The sequence below is a fragment of the Rattus norvegicus genome, chromosome 1, assembly GCF_021556685.1.
Source record: "Rattus norvegicus strain SHRSP/BbbUtx chromosome 1, alternate assembly SHRSP_T2T, whole genome shotgun sequence".
Lineage (NCBI taxonomy): Eukaryota > Metazoa > Chordata > Mammalia > Rodentia > Muridae > Rattus > Rattus norvegicus.
In genome coordinates this window covers 225,528,581-225,539,951 of record NC_141534.1, presented here as the reverse complement: position 1 = coordinate 225,539,951, position 11,371 = coordinate 225,528,581, and the positions used below count along the sequence as shown (strand labels likewise).

Sequence of the window (11,371 nt, the reverse complement as noted above, 5' to 3'; positions counted from 1 at the left end):
AGGGATGGTTTAATATACGGAAAACCATCAACGTGATCCATCATATAAACAAACTGAAAGAACAGAACCACATGATCATTTCATTAGATGCTGAGAAAGCATTTGACAAAATTCAACACCCCTTCATGATAAAAGTCCTGGAAAGAATAGGAATTCAAGGCCCATACCTAAACATAGTAAAAGCCATATACAGCAAACCAGTTGCTAACATTAAACTAAATGGAGAGAAACTTGAAGCAATCCCACTAAAATCAGGGACTAGACAAGGCTGCCCACTCTCTCCCTACTTATTCAATATAGTTCTTGAAGTTCTAGCCAGAGCAATCAGACAACAAAAGGAGATCAAAGGGATACAGATCGGAAAAGAAGAGGTCAAAATATCACTATTTGCAGATGACATGATAGTATATTTAAGTGATCCCAAAAGTTCCACCAGAGAACTACTAAAGCTGATAAACAACTTCAGCAAAGTGGCTGGGTATAAAATTAACTCAAATAAATCAGTTGCCTTCCTCTATACAAAAGAGAAACAAGCCGAGAAAGAAATTAGGGAAACGACACCCTTCATAATAGACCCAAATAATATAAAGTACCTCGGTGTGACTTTAACCAAGCAAGTAAAAGATCTGTACAATAAGAACTTCAAGACACTGAGGAAAGAAATTGAAGAAGACCTCAGAAGATGGAAAGATCTCCCATGCTCATGGATTGGCAGGATTAATATAGTAAAAATGGCCATTTTACCAAAAGCAATCTACAGATTCAATGCAATCCCCATCAAAATACCAATCCAATTCTTCAAAGAGTTAGACAGAACAATTTGCAAATTCATCTGGAATAACAAAAAACCCAGGATAGCTAAAGCTATCCTCAACAATAAAAGGACTTCAGGGGGAATCACTATCCCTGAACTCAAGCAGTATTACAGAGCAATAGTGATAAAAACTGCATGGTATTGGTACAGAGACAGACAGATAGGCCAATGGAATAGAATTGAAGACCCAGAAATGAACCCACACACCTATGGTCACTTGATTTTTGACAAAGGAGCCAAAACCATCCAATGGAAAAAAGATAGCATTTTCAGCAAATGGTGCTGGTTCAACTGGAGGGCAACATGTAGAAGAATGCAGATCGATCCATGCTTATCACCCTGTACAAAGCTTAAGTCCAAGTGGATCAAGGACCTCCACATCAAACCAGACACACTCAAACTAATAGAAGAAAAACTAGGGAAGCATCTGGAACACATGGGCACTGGAAAAAATTTCCTGAACAAAACACCAATGGCTCATGCTCTAAGATCAAGAATCGACAAATGGGATCTCATAAAACTGCAAAGCTTCTGTAAGGCAAAGGACACTGTGGTTAGGACAAAACGGCAACCAACAGATTGGGAAAAGATCTTTACCAATCCTACAACAGATAGAGGCCTTATATCCAAAATATACAAAGAACTCAAGAAGTTAGACCGCAGGGAAACAAATAACCCTATTAAAAAATGGGGTTCAGAGCTAAACAAAGAATTCACAGCTGAGGAATGCCGAATGGCTGAGAAACACCTAAAGAAATGTTCAACATCTTTAGTCATAAGGGAAATGCAAATCAAAACAACCCTGAGATTTCACCTCACACCAGTGCGATTGGCTAAGATCAAAAACTCAGGTGACAGCAGATGCTGGCGAGGATGTGGAGAAAGAGGAACACTCCTCCATTGTTGGTGGGATTGCAGACTGGTAAAACCATTCTGGAAATCAGTCTGGAGGTTCCTCAGAAAATTGGACATTGAACTGCCTGAGGATCCAGCTATACCTCTCTTGGGCATATACCCAAAAGATGCCTCAACATATAAAAGAGACACGTGCTCCACTATGTTCATCGCAGCCTTATTTATAATAGCCAGAAAATGGAAAGAACCCAGATGCCCTTCAACAGAGGAATGGATACAGAAAATGTGGTACATCTACACAATGGAATATTACTCAGCTATCAAAAACAACGAGTTTATGAAATTCGTAGGCAAATGGTTGGAACTGGAAAATATCATCCTGAGTGAGCTAACCCAATCACAGAAAGACATCCATGGTATGCACTCATTGATAAGTGGCTATTAGCCCAAATGCTTGAATTACCCTAGATCCCTAGAACAAACGAAACTCAAGACGGATGATCAAAATGTGAATGCTTCACTCCTTCTTTAAATGAGGAAAAAGAATACCCTTGGCAGGGAAGGGAGAGGCAAAGATTAAAACAGAGACTGAAGGAACACCCATTCAGAGCCTGCCCCACATGTGGCCCATACATATACAGCCACCCAATTAGACAAGATGGATGAAGCAAAGAAGTGCAGACCGACAGGAGCCGGATGTAGATCGCTCCTGAGAGACACAGCCAGAATACAGCAAATATAGAGGCGAATGCCAGCAGCAAACCACTGAACTGAGAATAGGTCCCCTATTGAAGGAATCAGAGAAAGAACTGGAAGAGCTTGAAGGGGCTCGAGACCCCAAAAGTACAACAATACCAAGCAACCAGAGCTTCCAGGGACTAAGCCACTACCTAAAGACTATACATGGACTGACCCTGGACTCTGACCCCATAGGTAGCAATGAATATCCTAGTAAGAGCACCAGTGGAAGGGGAAGCCCTGGGTCCTGCTAAGACTGAACCCCCAGTGAACTAGTCTATGGGGGGAGGGCGGCAATGGGGGGAGGGTTGGGAGGGGAACACCTATAAGGAAGGGGAGGGGGGAGGGGGATGTTTGCCCGGAAACCGGGAAAGGGAATAACACTCGAAATGTATATAAGAAATACTCAAGTTAATAAAAAAAAATAAATAAAAAAAAAGAAAAAAAAAAGATTACATAGGCACGTGCTTAATGTGATCACAGTTTTGCAGCACAATGTGTTGCCAGGTTTTCAGATACTACACTTGATCTTAGCCAAAAGGCCGAGAAGCGATTTTGCCAGGTTTTCAGAATGGTTAAAAACCATTTATTTTCTTTTATGCATATGGATATAAGCTAAGGTGCTGTGCACAGTAGGTGAGCATTCTACACATGTTCTCCATCTTCTACCCTAGATTCTTGTAGACAGGGTGTTACAGGTTCTTCTCCATGATGCTAGAAAACATACCAAAACCAGTGTTTTATTTGTCTCCCCCCAAAAGTGGCTAGGAAATGAGAAAAAGCTAATCTAATACTTCTAAATGATTTCTTCCTATCCTCTCCATGGCTGAAAATGAAGCATTCCCCCAATTGCTTATAAGACTTATTTTGCAAGATTGGCTTAAGACACAGACTGGGCAATTAAAGTATATTTTCTCTGTACTGTTGGTGCCTTATTACATTGAATTTGAATAAGAACTTACTGTTGAAGATTCTGCTATTATGTTTTGGGGACTTTGAGTGCATTGCTTGTCAAAAGAGGATTCTACACAACTTAAAGTTGAGGATAGGAGAAACATGACAGGCATGGAATCTCCAGACTATTACTTTATCCATGGAAAATCATTTCTCTGTGAAAGAAAGTTAAACACAGGTGAGACTCATTCTGCATGGCAGCTGGGAAAACACCATGTTTGGTCAGTAGGAAAAACTAAGTCAAACAGATCATATGACTGGTGACTTGAAGCCAGGCCACTTTAAATCATAAAATCTGAAGTATGTAAAGAAAAGAAAGCTCAGGGTTGTTTGAGGGCCTTGTGATATACCAGCAAATATAATAGCATGCTAATAAAGCTACAGGAATAAAAGTGTACTGGGAAGTGGAGAAAGAATATATTTGAAGAAATAATGGCAGAAAAATTCCTAAGCTTTAGGGAGTAAATAGAATTTAAGACTCAAGAATTTCAAATGACATCAAGTAAGAGGAAGTTACAATCAGACATATCTGGCATCATTATCAACTCAGAGTTAATGGTTAGAGAGATTTGTAAACAAGGGGAAATTCATTCCCCACATTAGAGAGACCTCCTAAAATTATCAGTAGATTGTTCAGCAGAAGCCTTGTGTGCAACTAAGGATTCACATGACATCTTCAACATCCAGAAACAGAAAAAAATGTCAAACAAGAAAACTATACCCAGGAGCTCTGTTTAAAAAATGAAGTGTGATAAAGACGTTCTCAGGCAAATAAAAGCTAAGAGATATAATGCAACTAGACTTGCTTTACAAGATATTCTCGAGTGTGTTTTTAAGTCAAGGAAAGACCATGTAAGTTGTTAACCTGCAATCATAGGAAAGTATAAAATTCACCAGTAAAATGAAGTACGTTGCCAGATCCAAAATGTTCCAGTATTGGCAATAAGTATTAAATAACATCTCCAGGATAAAAGTTAAAAGGCAGGGCTGGAGAGAACTCAGTTTGAAAAGTAATTGCTTAGCAAGCATGATCACTAGAGCGCAATCCTCAGAACTCAATGGAGAACAGCTGGGCCTAATGGTAGACATTTATAATTCTATCCCTGGGAAGGCAAAGATAAGGAGATAAGCAGATGCTGGGGTCTAGGCAAGAGCAGGTCCCACTATGGATACCTCCCTGTGTTGTAATCCGTTTATCCAAAAGCAGTGAGCACATGCTTGTATCAAATGTTGGCCAAGAATGTTTGTAGGAACACTATTAGTAACTGCTCAAGTGAAGATGATCCATCCACAGTGCGGTGCATTTATTCATCGATATAGCATTCACACAGTGATGTGTAGATGGCCTGTGATTTACAGTGCTGTGACTTATAATTTTTGACTTTATAATAGCAGGAAGGCAAGTCATAACCAGTAGGAAGTGCTTTGAATTTTGGTTGTTTCTTGGCTAATGACAGGGTGTGATGTTTGCTCATGCTGCCCAGCAGTGCTGGTCAATCATAATCTGTAGACAGCCTCACAATTAAGATGAAACAAGCAGTGTGTTAGCCTCTATGTTCTTAAAAGGGGACAGTGAAGAGCTTAGGTAAATTAATGCGTTTCAACTTAGGTTTTACTTTTAACTTACAGCGAGTTTATGTGTGTAAGTGCCCGAGATTGAGGGTATTCGTGTTACATGAAAATTAAAAAAATACTGACAAAGGTGCAACAGCCCCACAGAAAATAATTTTGACAAAATAGAACATTTTTAAAAATATACACTCTTCAGGTATATAAACTAAAACAAAACAAAACAAAAAACAGGCAAAAGCAAGTTACGATAATTAAGACAGGTTAGTTTCATGGAGAAGGTTGGGTAACTGCTGGTGGAGGTTTGAGCAGATGCTCTCAGGTGTATGCAGGGGAACTGCTGCTGTCCTACCTATTGACCATAGTGGTGATGAGAGGGGTGGGACTATCTTGTTATATTCGCTGAGCAGTATGCTTATGATGTGTGTATTTACAAATTCATAAGGTTCTACAATTGAAAAATACATCAAAAATGGAAAATTATAAAAAGCACTTTAGAAGTCAGATGGTGGTGGCACACACCTTTAATCCCAGCACTTGGGAGGCAGAGACAGGAAGATATCTGTGAGTTTGATGCCAGCCTGGTCTATAGCACTAACAGAACTACTTCCAGGAAAGCCAGGGCTATATAAAGAAAACTTTTCTAAAAAGAAAAAATCAAAAAAGTCATTTTAGGGCTGGGCAGAAGGATCAGTAGTTAAGAGTGCTTGCTCTTTTTTAGCATGAGGACCTGAGTTCAATTCTACAGCATCTGCATTAATACACACACACACACACACACACACACACACACACACACACACACACACACACACGCATACATCACGCCACACACCACACACCACACACCACACATACAAACATACAGGGTCTCTCTCTCTCTCTTTTGTTTGCACTAGCTATGAATAGCCAGCAGTTCCTTGGCTAGTGGTATGACTTCATGCCCAACCCTCTTAACTCTCTTCTCCATGCTCGGATTTAGTCTGACTTGGGCTCGACAGGTCTTGCGCATTCTGCCATAGCTGTGAGTTCATACATGCGGCTGCACTGCTATGTCCAGATACTGTTTCCTTGTAGTCATCCCCTACCTCTGGCACTTACACTTTTTCAGCCCCGTCTTCTGCAAGGTCCCTAAGATGTGAGAGGAAGGGATGGTGTAAGTATGTATGTATGTATGTATGTATGTATGTATGTATGTATGTACGTACATTATCTTTAGGGCCGAATACTCTGCAGTCTCTTATTCTTGGCCAAATGTGGGTCTATACATTAACCAACATCTACTTCAAATAGAAGTTTTCTTATGATAGTTGAGATATACAGTCATATATTGATTAATTTTAATTGTGCTACATTTTAGTATGGCTATCATCACTTAATAAATTCTTCATGTGTATGGAAGTGATTATACTACAGGATATTACTAACATTTTCATTTCTAAAACACATGTAAACGTGAAACGTGTAAATTCACAGGAACATGACTAATAAAGAAGCAGAAAAACACCAAAATGGTGACAGCCATTTGGAGGGCTTTGTCATTTAAATTTTCAGAAAATTTCTCCGTCATTTAAGAAATTACAACTTCTTTATCATGAACGGTAATATATATTTCAAGTGTTGATTCCCTCTATTTTATAGTGAATAATAAAACATTAAAGATAATATTTAAAATAAGCCTCCATAATCCGATTAACCTAACACCATTATTATACTTTTTATAATATTGATCTCCTCATGTTCCCCAACTGCATAGATAAGGACAAAAATGATATGATCATAACTCTAAGTTTTTAAGTAACATATTAATAGGATGTGGAAGCTGCAAGGCATAAAAGTGCTTTTAATAAAAGTATATGTACCTGATGTAGGGTCTCACAAATCGTTATTCTCTTCTGTATCTTAGGGTTTGACAGCCTTATTTCTAATGGCCAAGCTATATTTGATCTTGGCAGTGTGAGATTGTCCTAAACGTTTGTTGATGATGTTACACTGAATACTTAAGCTTCATCCTGTCCTATGACTGTGGCTCAGGTGTCATTTCTGTGATGTGGAGCCTCTTGTCTGCAGCAGCTGTCTACTGCTGTGTCTGCGTGTCTATGCAAATGGATGTAGACACTCATTTTTCTTGATGAATCAGAAAACACCTTTTTAAAGGTGTTACTTTTCACTCATGAACCAAAAGAAGCATTAAACTAGAAATCACCAGCAACTCTTATAATGAATGCCTTAACTACACATTTCCTCAATGTTTGAAATCATCAGCCAAAAAGCATTATTTAACATACAGCAAGTTAACTTTTGTACTGTATGAGTCAATGTTTTACAAGAAAGAAGTTATATAGCCCCTGAGGTGCTAATAGGCTTTCAGGGTCTCATGCCTCTGCTCTCTCCGCTCTGTCCTTAACTCCTCTCATGAAGACCTCAGCCTTGCCTTCTCGCTCTCTTGAGCACTTTTCTGTTTTCAGAAAACTCTAGGCTTGCATCCTTTGTGTCTTGGAAAAAGTTCACCTAGTTTTTTGTAAACATAGGTCCTTAACATAGAACTGGTAAAAGAGATACCAGAAAGTGTTTCTGTGGTAACAGCATTTTACACTGTTTATGTTTCAGTGTCATCCCACTAGAGGAGGCACGCAGGGACCTCATTCTGGCATTTGGTAAAGACTGCCCAAAACAAGCCGTGAAAAACAGAGCTCTAGTGTGGTGCACAAATGTGAACGACATTGTATTTAATGGTGAAGGAGAAGCCTATTGACTTCCAAACATGGCCCATCTGGGAACCAAAAAGTTCCTATGCTAAAGCTGAACACAACTGTCTTGTGTGTGTGTAAAGTTCTGATAATATTCCTAGAAAGCAGAAAGAAAGGGATGCAAATGCTTCTGGAGGATACTTTCCATAATTCAGGTCACAACCCCCACAAAAAATCCACTTAAGCTATATTTACTCTAAAGTATTTCAGATCAGTGCATCATATGGTGGGGAAAAACAGTAATTATAGATTATAGAATTAGAACCTTTGACACACACACACACAGACACACTCACACACACGTTATGCAGAGAAGAATGGCACAAATATGCTCAGGGAATAAAAGAAATTAAGCAAAATGATGCCAGGTTGCAGTCATTGATTTTCTTATTGCTATGATAGAACACCAGACAAAGGCAATTTAAGGCAGGGTGGGCTTTTTGTGTGACGAGCTTTTCTTGCAGAGATGTAGCACGCAAAGCCCCTCAGGTCAGGGGTCATGACAGATAAAAGTTACAATTGCCCTGAACTCCAACTTGGTGACCTAGTGAGGTTTGACTGTGATTACTAACAGGGGCATGGGTAAGGGTTTACTTACAAGGAACAGGGGTGATGCAGTATCAGCTAAAACAGGATAAAGCCCTCTTCAGAATGGGTGACCACTCAGGAGAGCTGCAATCCTGGAGCTCTCTACATACCTGGCAAGCAGCTCAACGGACTGAGGATCTCCTCTTTCTGACGTTGGTCAGAATCTCTTTCCCCAGTAGTTGTTTATTCTGTTTTTATACTATTGGGGAGGGACCCTAAAGAATCTTCCAAGTTTTGATTCCTCCAGGTGTGTGACCTTTGGTTTACTTTCTAAGGTTCATGACGTACCTCCTGGGTGAATCTTTTGATTCAGAGGAAGCTGCTGTATAAAAAGGTTTATTTTAGCTCCCAATGCGAGTCTCCAGTGCACCACAGCAGGGAAACCTTGATGGCAAGTGGGTGGGGCAGCTGTAAGGAGCAGAAAGCTTGCAGCCCAGGGAATAGTACTGTTCTCATCAGAGTGGGCCTTCCCATCTCAGTTAACCCAATTTAACCCCATCACAGACAATGCCAATGGTTTCTTTCTTAGGTCATTCTATATCCTGCCAAGGTGATAATACTAACCAGCATGCACGGCAAATCAAAAGAGAAAGCATTTAGATGAGTAAGACTTAGTGGAAAGGTAAATATTCATTTAGGTACAGAGGAAGAGAAAAGTCCTAACCAGAAGATACAGACAAGAAAATGCCAACTCTTCAGCATAGTAACTTGAAAGGAATGAGGAGAAACAAGAACTAAATTATACCTGCTAAATAGACTTAAGTGAGCTTGGGAAGATGTTAGATTGGAGAAGAACCTGGGTATATTTTATTTATTTGGGAATTTCATGCGTATGTCAACACCTTTTGATCATATCTGCCCTTCAGTCCAGCTCCACCATCACTTCTACCATGTCCTCATAATAAAAAACAAATAAAAAAACCCAACTGCTGGTTTAATTCAAGTTTCACTTCTAAAGCATCAATATCTTGGTAGAACAGACTGAAAATTCATTTTTATTGCTGTTCTTTTGAACATATAGGTGCAAAATGCTTCCTAGAACTCCATTTGAACCACACATATAGATTCTAGTAACCTGGTGTGGGAAGGCAGCCCAGTTTCGCCATGACTTAGAGAGTTCATCTCATCTAGATTGTAAGCATTCACTAAGGGTCTGCTTTCTAGCAACACCCTGACACCAAGTATTTCACCTGATAGCAATTAAGAAAGACTACTTGAGAAGAAGTTAGATTGGAAAAGATTATTCCACAGAAGGCATAGAAGGACAAAACATGGGGGGAAAGCAAAAGGGAATCCAAATATACATAAAATAATTTAGACTGAAGTTAAGAAAATCAAAATCCAGTAAATCAAGAGCCTGAAATGCCAGCTACAGGAGCAAAGCCTTCCTGGTTGTCCACTGGACAGAAGCTTTATATCCAGAACTTACAATGACCTCAGAAATCCCATGGTAACAGAATTCACAAATGAGTCAATGATTTGAATAGATAATTCTCAAAAGAAAAATATGATTGGCTAATAAATATATAAAGATGTTGAGTAACATTACCTAACAGAGAAATGAAAAGCAAAATGGTGATGGTATTTGATTCCAGTTGGAGTGGCTTTTACAAACAAGAAGGAGGAGGAGGAGGAGGAGGAGGAGGAGGAGGAGGAGGAGGAGGAGGAGGAGGAGGAGGAGGAGGAGGAGGAGGAGGAGGACGACGACGACAACAATCAAATGCTGATAGGGTTGTGAAGAAAAGGAAATCTTATATCCCATTGTTGGCATTGGAAATTGTGCAGTCACTATAGAAAACAGTATAGAGGGTTTTAAAACTAAAAATAGAACTACATAGATACAGCTATTATACAGGGTATATAAAGGAAATGAAGCATTCATTCTGTTTGTTTTAAAAATATAAAAATAAAAAATGTATTGTTGTCTTTTACGTTGCTAGGTCCACACCACGGTGCCCCAAGATATCTACTAGATATCTTGGCAGAAACACATCCCAACTCCACGGCGGACCAGTGTCTCTTGCCACCACATACTTTCCAACACTCAAACCATCACATAAAAGAACACACAACCAGCTCCGAAAAAAAGAAAAAAGAAGAAAAAGAAAAAAAAAAGAAAAAAAAAAAGAACACACAACACAATAACCTTTGACCCAAATGGTAAGATATAATTGCCCACTTAAACATACAAAGCCCGGTACCATCCATTCCTAAGAACATTAATAACAACCTGTAAATTACACAGAGCAGAATCTTAACATCACCTGCCATGGCTTCTCATCCTCTCCTCTGTCCTGTCTCTCCTTTCTCTTCTAGTCTCCTCCTCTTCCTTCAAGCTTCTCTCCCGCCCATCCTTCCTTCTCCTCCAATGACAGGCCTCCTTCTATCCTGTACCTGCCCCTCACCTGTACTTTACAAATTCAACAGGGAGGTGGTTCTGGTGAAGTCACCTGAGTTGTGACTAGGCAGCTCTCCTTGGGACAGTGGAATTAGCATCAAAGTACAGATAACTTCAGGGCAAAACACAACATCATTCAAAGGAGAGAGCTACACACCCATATTCATTTTTGAATTAAAGAAAATATTTAAGAGGATCAAGCTGGGTACAGTGGCACACACCTTTGGCCACAGCACTTTGGAAGCAGAGGCAGGTAGATTTCTGAGTTCAAGGCCAGCCTGGTCTACAGAGTGAGTTATAGGGCATCCTACACAGAGAAACTCTATCTTAAGAACAAACAAACAAACAACAAACAAAACAAAAGATGTAGAATTAGTCTACATGCCTATTAACAATTTAAAAAGTGGTGTGTGTGTGTACATGTGCAGAAAGAATGAATCTATCATTTATAACAAAATGGATGGGGCTGGAGGACACCATGTTAAGTGAAATAAACCTTAAGTATCAAAAAGTATTGCATATTGTCCCTTATATGTGTAAACTTATAAGGCCTAGAAGTAACAAGGGACTGGAGTTGGTGGAAGAAATGTGAACGAATATGGTCAATGCACACTGTATGATATTTTGAAATATGGTGAATCCTACTTTGTACAATTAATATGCAAATAAAACAAAGGCACAGAGGTTTGAGAGTAGAGGGAGAGA

The 11,371-nt window shown here is 39.5% G+C and overlaps 1 pseudogene; it reads right to left on the bottom strand.

Annotated features, from left to right (window-relative positions):
• Positions 1–2,826: 2,826 nt before the first annotated feature.
• LOC120100345 (U2 spliceosomal RNA) lies at positions 2,827–2,961 on the bottom strand (annotated as a pseudogene).
• Between the last annotated feature and the right edge of the window lie 8,410 nt (positions 2,962–11,371).